The sequence below is a fragment of the Tursiops truncatus genome, chromosome 19, assembly GCF_011762595.2.
Source record: "Tursiops truncatus isolate mTurTru1 chromosome 19, mTurTru1.mat.Y, whole genome shotgun sequence".
Classification (NCBI taxonomy): domain Eukaryota; kingdom Metazoa; phylum Chordata; class Mammalia; order Artiodactyla; family Delphinidae; genus Tursiops; species Tursiops truncatus.
Genome location: NC_047052.1, coordinates 45,927,920 through 45,941,671, shown reverse-complemented (window position 1 = coordinate 45,941,671; position 13,752 = coordinate 45,927,920). Strand labels below are relative to the sequence as shown.

General features: G+C 41.5%; 1 protein-coding gene across 1 annotated transcript in view; it reads left to right on the top strand.

The window, feature by feature from the left end:
* LOC101336440 (galectin-10-like) overlaps positions 1–13,752 on the top strand; it is a 100,956-nt gene that overhangs the window by 67,032 nt on the left and 20,172 nt on the right. The window contains exons 3-4 of the mRNA XM_019941024.3: positions 2,901–3,117; positions 5,284–9,245. The gene's annotated coding sequence lies outside the window, so the exon portion shown is untranslated. The remainder of the gene's footprint in view (positions 1–2,900; positions 3,118–5,283; positions 9,246–13,752) is intronic.

The window sequence follows — 13,752 nt, the reverse complement described above, 5'->3', positions numbered from 1 at the left end:
AATTTGAAAGGAACCTGTGTCAGAGACACTTGCTGACCTTAGAGAGCCTCTTAGAGGGGCAGGAGGAAACTGGGACTCACCCTGGGGAAACAGACCCTGCCAGCAGCCTTTTTGGGGTACTTATTCTACTATGAGGACACTGCTACTGGCAAGTGTCATTTTGGAATCCTCCCTCTAGCTTATTAGCACCAGGACTTAGACCCACCCATCAGTCAGTTGGCACCAGTCCTGGGATACCCAATACCAAGCAGGTAGATGCCCTGGGACCTGGCCCCACCAACCAGAAGGTCCAGGACCCAGCCACACCCACCAGTGGGCTGCTACTAGCCCTGGGACCCATGGGGCCCCACAGCTAGCCTTCAGGACACGGCCCTGCCCACCAGTGGGTGACACCAACTCCGGGACCCACAGAACCCTGGAACAAAGACCCTGGGGCACAGCTCCACCCACCAGTGGGCTGACACCAGCTCTGGGGACCCCAAGCCCTGCAGCCAGAAATCCCAAGACCTGGCTCCACCCACCGGTGGTTCAGCAATAGCCCCAGGACACAGCCTCACTCACCAGTGTGTAGGCAGCAGCCCCAGGACCACCACAACCCTGCAGCCAGCCAGGTCAGGACCTGGTTCACCCACCACCGGGCTGGCACCAGCCTCGAGAAACCTTGGGCTCCTGAGCCACCTGCCCCAGAATCTAGCCCCAAACAACAGCAGGACACCAGCTCTGGGACTCTGGCCCCTCAGCCATTCACACCAGAACCTGGCTCTGCCCACCAGTGGGCCAGTACTAGCCCCAGGACCCTTGGGGCTCCACAGCCAGCAGCCGCGTGTCCCAGTCCCCACCCACCAGCAGGTTGGCACAAGGACACGGACTGAATGGGCCATGCAATCTCGGCTTCTTTGTTCTTCCCCTTGAAAAACAAAAAAACAAAAAAACCCTAATTCAAAGACCAGGTCAGAATGGATCTGAGATTTGTCTCATACTCCCTTGCTTGGCGCCCTTCAATAAACCTTTACTTTGCTGCAAACACACACTGTCAGAATTTGTCTTTCTGTGCCTCAGGCACAAGAGTCCTTGCTGGTTACAATTTGGCAACCATGAGCGACCTCTCAGTTTCCTCTGAGGTTAGTGTCCATGGTCTGCTGGCCCTCTGCAGGTGCGGGGATTTCCATTTGCAGATCCAGCAGACGCCCAGGCCCCTTTGGCCTGGGGATCCAGCTGGGGAATTCCCTTTGCAACAGAGCATCAGCGACCCCAGGCAATGTTTGTTTTTTGTTGTTTTTTTTCTTTTTGCGGTAAGCGGGCCTCTCACCGTTGTGGCCTCTCCCGTTGCGGAGCACAGGCTCCGGACATGCAGGCTCAGCAGCCATGGCTCACGGGCCCAGCCGCTCCGCGGCATGTGGGCTCTTCCCGGACCAGGGCACGAACCCGTGTCCCCTGCATCAGCAGGCGGACTCTCAACCACTGCGCCACCAGGGAAGCCCGTAGGCAATGTTGTAGGCATGCAGTAAAGGAACAGTTTTTGGAGTGAAATACATCTTTCGGTAAGCAGCCAGCATGACAGTTCAGGCCAAAAACATTTATCCTTGTATTATGGTGGCCTCCTAGGCCCATTGCCTGGTATTGGGGGAAAAATTGGGTTTGGTAAAAGTAATAGTCTAAGGTTGCTTTTGGAATTGCTTTAAATGGCTTTAAACTTTTTGAAATTGGTTTAACTTTAAATCTTTTGGAAGTGATTTAACTTTTCTCTTGTGTATTTGTCTTAAAGAAGGTGCACTATTTTAATTGGCAGACATGGGAAAGTTCAGTTCCTAAAAATAGTCCTTTAAAATGAGTCCTACAAAATTGGACCACCTTTAGTTATGGTTCCATGACTAAGGCCAAAATGATATTTTTTGTGTAACACTGCATGGCCACAATATTCTGCAGACTCCAGAGAAAAATGTCCAAGATAAGGCTCATCTGACAATCCCAAACTGGTTTTGCCAACTCCATAAACATCTTTTCAGAATTCTGACCCTAAGGGAATAAGTCTCTGTAGGAGGGACTTGCTTTTCTCTCCCTGTGCCTTGAGATGTAAATGTTTGACCAGGGCCTTCAGGAACTCCTGTCTTATCTCATCTAGACCATCTCCAATTCCTGAGACTGAAGGAAAAAAAGGTAAAAGAGGTCTTTTTACACCTAAATTATTTCAGTAGATAATTAATGAGAGCGTACTGTATAAACAGGGAACTCTACTCAGTGCTCTGTGGTGACCTAAATGGGAAGGAAATCTAAAAAAAGAGTGGATATATGTATAACTGATTCACTTTTCTGTACAGCAGAAACTAACACAACATTGTAAAGCATCTATACTCCAATAAAAATTAATAAAAAATAATAATAAACCTAAATTAATTCAACCGTTATTTATAAATGAGTGACTTTTACATAGTAATACCTGATTCGTGACTAAATTTTAAAATGAACTTATGAGATCTCTGGTTCTATGTATCTATGTGTGCATTATGAATATGATATGTCTTTAGCTTGAGACAGCATTATCAAAACTAACTTATAAATGAGTTCTATTTAATTGGCTTAAAAGAAATTAAGTGCTGGCCTTCCAGAATCCGCCTGCCAATGCAGGGGACATGGGTTCGAGCCCTGGTCTGGGAAGATCCCACGTGCTGCGAATCAACTAAGCCCATGCTCCACAACTACTGAGCCCATGTGCCACAACTACTGAAGCCCGTGCACTTAGAGCCCATGCTCCGCAACAAGAGAAGCCACTGCAGTGAGAAGCCCATGCACCACAACAAAGAGTAGCCCCCGCTCGCCACAACTAGAGAAAAGTCTGTGTGCAACAACGAAGACTCAATGCGGCCAAAATAAATAAATAATTTTTTTTTTAAAAAGGTAAGGGCTTCCCTGGTGGCGCAGTGGTTGAGAGTCTGCCTGCTGATGCAGGGGACACAGGTTCATGCCCCGGTCTGGGAAGATACCACATGCCGCGGAGCGGCTGGGCCCGTGAGCCATGGCCACTGAGCCTGCGCGCCCGGAGCCTGTGCTCCACAACAGGAGAGGCCACAACAGTAAGAGGCCCGAGTACCGCAAAAAAAAAATAAAAAATAAAAAAAGGTAAGAAATTAAGTGCTTATATCAATTCTTAGAAATATAAAAGAGACTAAGCTGAAGAATTTCAGGATCACATGACCTGGAAAATACTCAGTATTAAATTACTATCTGATATTAAAGTTAACTGATGCTAGTTTAGCTTAATTAATTTAGACATGTCTCTAGAGTCATCACCATTAAGTATAATACTTTGAATGTACCTAGGTTTACTAGAAGTCAAATAAGATGCTATTTTATTTGTTGCAAATTTGTCAGCAAGAAAAATAACTTGATATGATGGGAAGTTAAATGTAAATAAAAGTTTTGGGGTGAACTCTTTAGGAATAATTATGTTTTATGACTGTCTACTTAAATAGTCTCTCCAGATTTTGGGAACTTGAAACTTTAGAGTTTTGCTAACTTAAGTTAAATGGTGGAAGTTTATTAAATATCTAGATCATACTCAAATAAAATAAGATAATGGAACATTGATTACTGAACATAGGCTTCCTTTTACAGAAAAACTAAAGATATTTGGGACTATTAATACATATATTTGGTGCTACGCTGCACATTTTCTATAAAAAGCACATGGTTTTAGAAATTATGAAGAGCATTTATAAGTTACAGAGTGCTGTAACTTATAAATAATCTTACAGAGTGCTAATGTAAGAAAGTTTATAATTGCTTACTTAGTTTTCACTAGAAATTAAGGTTTTTCAGAGTTGAGAATTCAAATGTATAAGAAACACATCTTTGTATACAAGGAAAAAGAAGGTATAAGGAATGGAAATCCATTTTGTTAAGGAAAAGAAAGTAATTTGGTCCAAAACTGGTTATTTCTAAATGGGAAAGAAAGTAATATGGATATAGAAAATTGTAGATTTGTGAGGGGAAAAAAAAAACTTTAAAAAGGAATTCTATGTGTGGTCAGGACTAACTAAGATTAGAATTAATTTTATTGAATAAGGGAATTCTAATATTAAAGGTAAAGTAGTACAAACCTTGAATTAGGTTTTCTCCCTCTGTCAGAGGAACAAAGTATTCTTGGAATATTCATCCGCCCTTGATAACAGATTGTAAAATTTCTTTATCTTTTATTATCACTTTGGTTAAGGGACCAAGTATGTTTCAGAGTGACCTGTGATCCTATTTGACCCAGTGTTTTGAAGTTTTTTGATATTTTTTACGAATTCCCAAATACAAATTCTAGTTGAATTCTTTTTTTTTTTTTTGCGTTACGCGGGCCTCTCACTGTTGTGGCCTCTCCCGTTGTGGAGCACAGGCTCCGGACACGCAGGCTCAGCGGCCATGGCTCACGGGCCCAGCGGCTCCGCGGCATGTGGAATCCTCCCGGACCGGGGCACGAACCCGCGTCCCCTGCATCGGCAGGCAGACTCCCAACCACTGCGCCACCAGGGAAGCCCCTCTAGTTGAATTCTTTTGACCTCCAGCTACCTTTGAGACGCTTCACAGCGGGAATTTCCTGGCGGTCCAGTGGTTAGGACTCCAAGTTTCCACTGTAGGGGGCATGGGTTCAGTCCCTGGTCTGGGAACTAAGATCCCACATGCCACAGCACGGTTGAGAGACAGAGATGCTTCAGAGGAACCCTGAGGCATCTCAGAGAGATATATCAAACTAATTAGGATTATTCGGTATGTTAAATTACTTGGGAAACGTTGTCAAGTGACTGGAGATAAACATTCTTAGGTTTTACTAAATGTCATTAGTATAGATATTCTGGAAATTATATGAAATTTCTAAAACTTGGATATGTCCTGGCATAATATTATCAGTCATATTTCAAGTTATTACCTTAAAGTGTTATATGTCACAAGAGTAACCATTTTTCTTTGTTAATTGCATTGTAATCAGATCTTTAACCATACATTTTTAAGTCTTTTGTCCTTCATAGACAGTTATTGTTCTACTCATGCTTTTGCAAAAATACTTCATCTTCAAGAATAATCATAGAAAGGATTTTTTCACAAGTTCAGGTTTCTGATAACTTTTGGATCATACCACTGAACTGGGTAAGAAATTAAATAATTCTAATGTAAACCCTAATGGTTTCATAAAACCGTTAACAAAATGGAATTCGTTATACAGGACGGAGAGAACTGGTGAACATCGGCAAAAATTTTATGTCGTATCTGAAATATTACTGGCTTTTAATCTGTGTTTTCCAGATATAAGGAAACATTTCCCCTCAAGCTAATTATGAATGACAGCAACTTGATAAATTATAACTTTGTAAGCAGAGCTGAAACATTTATCTTTTCTCTCTACTGATCCCTCCAGAATTGGAAACTCTTAAGTTCCAAGCAGGTTTATCAACTGAATAAGGAAGGTCACCTCCTGACAGGTGCAGAATTCTCAAGATACTCTGGGGACTTCAAGAAGACAGAAATTCACCTAAGTCTATAGACAGCATAGTCCAAATCTATGGCCAGCTCTTGGCATGGCATTGTGGCCTTGAGAGGCCTTTTAAAAGTTATTAAGATTCCTTATAAAAAGTTCCAGCACAGCTAATTTAAAAGAGCCTATGTAATCGATTACACTTATGTAAAAATCAGAACAAGTTTACTGAAACCAAGCTTATTTTGCAAACAAATTAGTCTCAATTTGGCTATATTTGGTAGAAATTAGGGTAATTTTACAGAGAAAAAGATTATGCTTCAGTGGATATTAAATTCTAATTTTGTTGATTGAGGTCTGTATTTACTGTCTAAGACTCACCTCTAAGATAGCTCCTTCCTGTTATGTTACATTATTGTAAAGTTTAACTGAATTATTGAAGGACATTTTAAGTTTACTTCTGAAGCTGATCACAGCAAGCTGTCTTTGGATGAAGATCAGATGCCCCAAGAACTGCAACCAGGAGATCTGTGCATACTGGAAAAGGCATCATTTAAAGGACTGCCTCCCACCTAGATAAAAGGGCCTTCATCAGGTACTCTTAAATAGCTCATATGCAATAAAACTGAAGCGAATTGACTCTTGAATATGTATTTCCCACTTAAGAAAGGCCTTTGCATTGGACTGGTCTATAGAAAGGCCTGCTGACCCCAAATGACACCCACATCAGGATGAGAAGAAAACCACAGCAGTGGTCAGCAGCTGATCCAAGAATCCGGACCAGGCTTGTAAGACCCATTCAACTAGATGTTTATCTTCCTAGAACATTGAAAATTATTGTTTTACTTCTAACCATACTGTTAGCCCCAATATTTAAGATGGAAAGAAAATTCTCTAGTGAAGTTGTCACAGAGTATAGCTATTCATGACATGTCTCTGCTTGCTTTAAGTCTATGCTAAAAGCATGTATACAGTGTTTGTATGACAAATTGGTATAATTGATAAATAAAATGTATACCCTAGGGGCTTCCCTGGTGGCACAGGGATTGAGAGTCCGCCTGCCAATGCAGGGGACACGGGTTCGTGCCCCGGTCCGGGAAGATCCCTCATGCCGCGGAGTGGCTGGGTCCGTGAGCCATGGCCGCTGAGCCTGCGTGTCCGGAGCCTGTGCTCTGCAACGGGAGAGGCCACAACAGTGAGAGGCCCACGTACCGCAAAAAAAAAAAAAAAAATGTGTACCCTATAAAATGCTTCCCCATTAGAATACCTCTGAGCTTGTTCACCATGTATGATTAGTTTTCTTCCAATGTGGATAACTAGGCAAAATATATATAAATAGAAAGTAGGCTTAGCACCAAAGGACATCATGGTCCCAGGGCAGGCAGCAACCAACCACCCTGGCATCAAAGGGCAAATATTTTGATCTAGCTAAAGATCTGCAATCAAAAAATGACAGAAGAAAATTTCACATATTGGGGACGTCATTCTGGCTTACACATTATTTAACTTAAACTGTATGCTGACCAGAGTGGTCTGTTTTTTGGACTATCAAACATGATTGTACACTTGCTTTAACCATTAAGGAAAGAATACATTTAGAAATCAAAATAGAGCTGGATGGCCATTGTGGACACGGTTTTAGACACATGCCTGTATTACTGTGAACCTGAATTTTCTGAACTGTATCAGAATCAAGGACACCACCATCCGTTCTCAAGACAGTATCTGCCAACTACAACATTAGAGTCTCAAGGTAACGGTGAAACCTTTCTCTTACTTAAGAATAGTAGTAACAAATGAAAGAGCTCAAGCTACAGCCTCTCAGAATAAAACACTAGATTCTTTATCCTGAATAGTACTCGACAATAAAATTGCTTTAGATTAGATTTTAGCAGAAAAAGGAGACAGATGCGTAGTGTGGCCAATAGCTCTTGTTTTGTATATGTTAATACCACATTACAAAATAAAACCTACTTAGATAAAATTAGGCAACTGGCTACAAGGCTAAAACAAGTCTCCCCAGAAGTGCCAGGTCCAGACTGTTTCTCAGGATTATTCTCCTGAATTCCTCAGGGAACAAGATCTGTTTGCCAAGGGTTATTAAATTTCTCGTTGTCGCTCCTCCACTTACTTTTAATTGGGTCTGTTGCACCAAAAGGGAGGACCAAGGGACTAAGTTCTTAATCATGAAAGACTCAGATCCAATACTTGGAACTCGGAATATTTCCAACTCAGTGCAGATTCCCCAAATTGAGGCAGGACTATGCCCTGTTTCAGCAGGAATTAGCTAGAGCAATCATTGCGTTGTTTCCTCAAAAATTTAGGGAAAGTTAAAACAGGAGTGGGGATTGAAACTGAATCCCCCTAAAACCAAGTCTCTTTACCAAGTTTTTGATTAATCTCTTCCCTTCGGACCTCAATCCTGTGCTAACTGAACACTACTCAAGCAGAATCAGATGACTAAAACTGCTGTTTTCGATAACATCATTAATGTACTAAAATTGCTATTACAGACATCATCATTAATGTACAAACTCAGGTTGTTTCTCCAGGGCAAAAAAGGAGCTAAGAAACTCCAGAGCCATGGACCACATGGCCAGAGAATCATATCCAGAGACATCCTGACTCCCGAAACTACATTAAGAAATGTCACAGAAACATCACAAGATGATGATTAACCCCAGCTTCTTTGTTCTTCCCCTTTATTTAAAAACAAAACAAAACAAAACCAAACCCAAACTCAAAGACCAGGTTGGAGTGAATTGGAGGGCTTGCCTCCCACTCCTTTCCTGGATGCCCTGCATAAACCCTTACTTTGCTGCACACACTCACTGAGAGTTTGTTTTTCTTGGCCACGGGCACACGAATCCTTGCTGGTTATACAACTGTCCTGGAAACTTACAAAAATGGCATAACAAGGCAGAAGAATGTTCTAGATTAAAAAGAGACTAAAGAGACATAACAACCCAATGGAATGCATGGAACGTGATTAGATTCTGGACTTAAAATCTGCTATACAGGACATGTTTTTGGACAATTGGGGAAATTTAAATATGGACTATTATTTAGTTAGTTAGCTGGTTTCCAATTCTTAAGCAGTAGCAGAGCAGAACATACATCAGTCTTGTGGAAGGTACAAAAATGGGAGCTTAGTGCTTGCCAAGTGGGGAGGGGATCTGATAAGCACCTTAGGCTAAAGTTAAAGCTCTGAGAGGAATGCACCCTAGGGGAATAAGTGTATCAATCATCCCTCAAAGCAAATAAGACTGAATCTAATCAGCTCTGTTTTTATTTGGATGAAAGAATGTGTCCCCACTCTCACTGCCTGAAAAGTGAATCCACTTAGAGGAAGATAACACAATTTAAATGTTTAAGAATGCCTGCATCCAAAAAAGTATACAAACACTCCCTTCATTAAAAATTAAGCAGGCAAAAAAAAAAAAAAAATTTAGCAAGCATACCAGGAGATCTATTTGTACAAGTCTACTTGCACACATTAGATTTGTGGAATCTAATTGCACTGAATGATTCAAAGCTCTGAAACCAGCATCCTATGATTATTTTATCTACTTGAGAAGACAGCACTCTCATAGTTTTATAAGAGTTAACATCTATTGGGTATTTTCTTTGTGCCACACAACGTTCTAACGTGTTTTCATATATTTCCTTTAATCTTCACAGAAACCACGTGATGCAGGTCTATTGTTGATTAGGCTTTACAAACGAGGACTTTAAAGGACAGAGAACTTAACTAACTTGTTACAATTCATGGGATAACAAATGGCAAAATCAGGTTTGTACCCAGCTAGTCTGAATCCAAAGTTTGCTGTCCTAATTGCAATGGCATTAATTGTTATCAGCCTCTCCTCTGAGCTTGGGACTTGTATATATTTACTTGTGAGCTCATCGTGAATGTCTTAAAGGATCTCTATACCTCCTAAATCAAACTGCTGATTTTATTCTCCCAAACTAACTTGCTGCAGTGTCACCCATCTTAGTAACTGGGAGCAACATCCATCCATGTTTAACAAGTCAGAAACTCAATCTCCTCCCATCGGTCCAAGTCAAGTTCTCCTCCTAAACATCTCTCATGTACGTCCTCGTTCCCATCTCTATCATCATCTCTCAGTTGGACAACTAGTAATTGATTCAATTCCCTGCCCCTTGCACTCCGTTCTCCAGGATGGAGGAAGACGTATATTTTCAAATGCATATCTAATCATGTCACACTCCCTTATCACACATCAATGGTTTCCTGCTTCCAGGTGAAAACCAAACCCCTCACAATAGCACTCAGCTTGTCATGAAACCCTGGCATACTTGTATTGCCTCATTTTTTCCTCTCACACTTTCTACGCCTACCATGCTGTGTTCTTTAGGTCTGTCATGCCAATTACACCTTTGCACAAACTGTTTTTCCACCTGGAAATTCTTCTCTCCTCTTTTATCCTAGTTAACTCTTACTCCTTTTCTCAGATTCTAGATATTCTTCTTCAGGAAAATCTTTCCTGACCTCGCTGGCCAGGTCAATTCGTCCTAGAATTAGCCCTCAAAGCCTTGTACCTTCCCTTTGTAAAAATCATCGTATTTGAATTTTTTTTGAGGGATTGTTGGGCAAATACTTCCATCTCTAGAACAGGAGAGCAGTGATCCAACCTGCTTTCCCCCACTTTTTAATGAAAAATTTCAAACATGCACCAAAGAAGAAGATTGTTAACCTAAAAACAATAAAACAGCTAGTTATTTTACCTGCAAAACAGATTTATTCAGGAGCACCAAAGAAGTGCAGTCCAGGACATGCAACTATGGTGAACCACATGCAAGTCCAGTAAAGAAAAGGAGAGGAAACTCTTTTATAGAGGAGAAGGGAAAGCTGGGAGAGGCTGTTATAAACAAGAAGTCCACTGGAGGGAACAGAGTTTAAAGTGTAGTGGATTTTCACTGGCTGAGCTGTTTCCAAGCAAAGAGAAAATCTTTCTTCCTCCTGTTGGCGTCATAAAATAAGGTCACTTTTTGCCAGAGATGCAAGGTACATCTCTTCCTGTTGGGATCTATGAAAACAGCCAGTGGTACATGCATGAGAGCTCCCTCTTCTGGCCCTCCAACTTCATTTTCGTGAGGTTTCCCTTTATTAATTTTCACAAGAAAGAATAATATAAAGAACCCCTATGTACCTACTATCCCACTTTAATTATGAATATTCTAACATTCTTGCTTCATTTTTCCTCCTACTTATTTTTCTGGAGGATTTTAAATGAAAACTCAGGCATATTGTCATTTTTCTTATAAATATTCCAGAATGTATCTCTAACAGATAAGGACTTTAAAAACATAATCACAGGGCTTCCCTGGTGGCGCAGTGGTTGAGTGGTTGAGAGTCCGCCTGCCGATGCAGGGGACACGGGTTCTAATTAGTACAGACTCAATTAGTACCGAGAGTAATGCTGCCGTGTTCTCCTTGATGCTACAAAAATTGTAAAACAAAAAGGGGGAAATGTAGTGGGATAACTGAGGACATGGAAGGGAGACGTGACCCATGAGCCCCCCCCCCCCAGCAAACTGGGGGCTGGCGAATAAGCCAGAACTGCAAACAGCCCTGATTGCTTTGAGCCCCCCCGGCAAACCGGGGGCATGCGAATAAGCCAGAACTGTGAACAGTCCTGAATGCTTTGAGCCCCCCCCCCGCCCCGGCAAACCGGGGGCCTGCAAAAGAAGCATTGAGTGCTTTGGGCACTGATCCATGAGCTGTCCTCAGTCTAATCAGAGTGGTGGGAACGCAAGGAAATGTCCTTGCGCGACTTCAGTATAATCAGAATAATGGTGGGAACTTTGTGCTGTTCTTGCGCTCAAGGACGAAGCACGGCAGGTGCTCACGAAAGCCAATTATTGCTTGTATAACTAATAAAAACATAGGCTGCTGCTTTGGCACTTCTGAAATGTTAAGAAAACAAGTCTTAAAGTGTAAACCTAGATAATGCTTTAATAAAAGCTACCACAGCAGGACAGACGGCGCTGTTCTGCCTGAGCGAGCGGCCGCCCTCTACTGCTGCGCTTCGGCACAATTCATCTCGCGTGACGAGCTTACTTTCGGCCCTGTCCTAAGAAACTACAACACATATACAAAGTAAATGCTACGCAAATCACTGTAAATGCCACGTAAATAACTGCCAGCATGCGGCGAATTCAAGTTTTGCTTTTCGGAACTTCCTGAAAATTTTTTTTTCAGATATTTTTGATCCACGGTTGGTTGAATCCATGAATGTGGAACCCTCGGATACTGAGGGATGACTATACAGGGAAAAAATGGTACTGTTGACTCTTCAACAACACAGGTTTGAACTGCGTGGGTCCACTCATATGTGGATTTTTTTCAATAAATACATACGACAGTACTACATAATCCCCAGTTGGTTGAATCTGAGGATGGGGAACTGTGGACACAGAACCGCGGGTGCAGAGTGCCCACTGGAAAGTTACAGATTTTTTTTTTACTTTTATTACTGATGTTTCTTTTTTTAACACCTTTATTGGAGAATAATTGCTTTACAGTGTTGTGTTAGTTTCTGCTGTATAACAAAGTGAATCAGCTATATGTATAAATATATCCCCATATCCACTCCCTCTTGCATCTACCTCCCACCCTCCCTATCCCACCCCTCTAGGTGGTCACAAAGCACTGAGCTGATCTCCCCATGCTATGCGGCTGCTTCCCACTAGCTATCTATTTTACATTTAGTAGTGTGTATACGTCCATGCCACACTCTCACTTCGTCCCAGCTTACCCTTCCCCCTCCCCGTGTCCTCAAGTCCATTCTCTACGTCTGTGTCTTTATTCCTATCCTCCCCCTACGTTCATCAGAACCACTTTTTCTTTTTAGATTCCGTACATATGTGTTAGCATATGGTATTTGTTTTTCTCTTTCTTATTTCACTCTGTATGACAGACTCTAGGTCCATCCACCTCAAGACAAATAACTCAATTTTGTTTCTTTTTATGGCTGAGTAATATTCCATTGTATATATGTGCCACATCTTCTTTATCCATTCATCTGTTGGTGGACACTTAGGATGCTTCCATGTCCTGGATATTGTAAATAGTGCTGCAATGAACATTGTGATACATGACTCTTTTTGAATTATGGTTTTCTCAGGGTATATGCCCAGTAGTGGGATTGCTGGGTCATATGGTAGTTCTATTTTTAGTTTTTTAAGGAACCTCCATACTGTTCTCCATAGTGGCTGTATCAATTTACATTCCCACCAACAGTGCAAGAGGGCTCCTTTTCTCCACACCCTCTCCAGCATTTATTATTTGTAGACTTTTTGATGATGGCCATTCTGACCGGTGTGAGGTGATACCTCATTGTAGTTTTGATTTGTATTTCTCTAATGATTAGTGATGTTGAGCATCTTTTCATGTGTTTGTTGGCAATCTGTATATCTTCTTTGGAGAAATGTCTATTTAGGTCTTCTGCCCATGTTTGCATTGGGTTGTTTTTTTGACATTGAGCTGCATGAGCTGCTTGTATATTTTGGAGATTACTCCTTTGTCAGTTGCTTTGTTTGCAAATATTTTCTCCCATTCTGAGGGTTGTTTTTTGTCTTGTTTATGGTTTACTTTGCTGTGCAAAAGCTTTTAAGTCTCATTAGGTCCCATTTGCTTATTTTCGTTTTTATTTCCATTTCTCTAGGAGGTGGGTCAAAAAAGATCTCGCTGTGGTTTATGTCATAGAGTGTTCTGCCTATGTTTTCCTCCCAGAGTTTTATAGTGTCTGGCCTTACATTTAGATCTTTAATCCATTTTGACACTCAGATTTTTGACTGCACAAGGGGTCAGCCCTCTAACCCCTCCTGCCCCCCGCCCAAGTTGCTCAAGGGTCAACTCTATAATAGGATTTGGTACTATCCAGGGTTTCAGGCATCCATTGGGGGTCTTGGAACATAACCCCTGTTGCTAAGGGGGACTGCTATATATCTTTTCCAGTTACACTTTTCATTTCCTTTGAATAAATACCCAGAAGTGGAATTGCTGGATCCTATGGTACTTCTATTTTCCTTTTTATGAGAAAACTCCATACTGCTTTCCATAGTGGTTGCACCAATTTTCTCTCAACACTAAATATTTCACTCCACTTGCCTCTTGCTTACATGGTTTCTAAGGAGAAGTTAGATGTAATTCTTATTTTTGCTCCTCTATAGGTGTTTTTTTTCCTATGGCTTCTGTCAGAATTTTTTATCTTTGATTCTCTGTAGTATGAACATGATGTGCCTAGATACAGGACTTTTGTTTTATTGTTCTG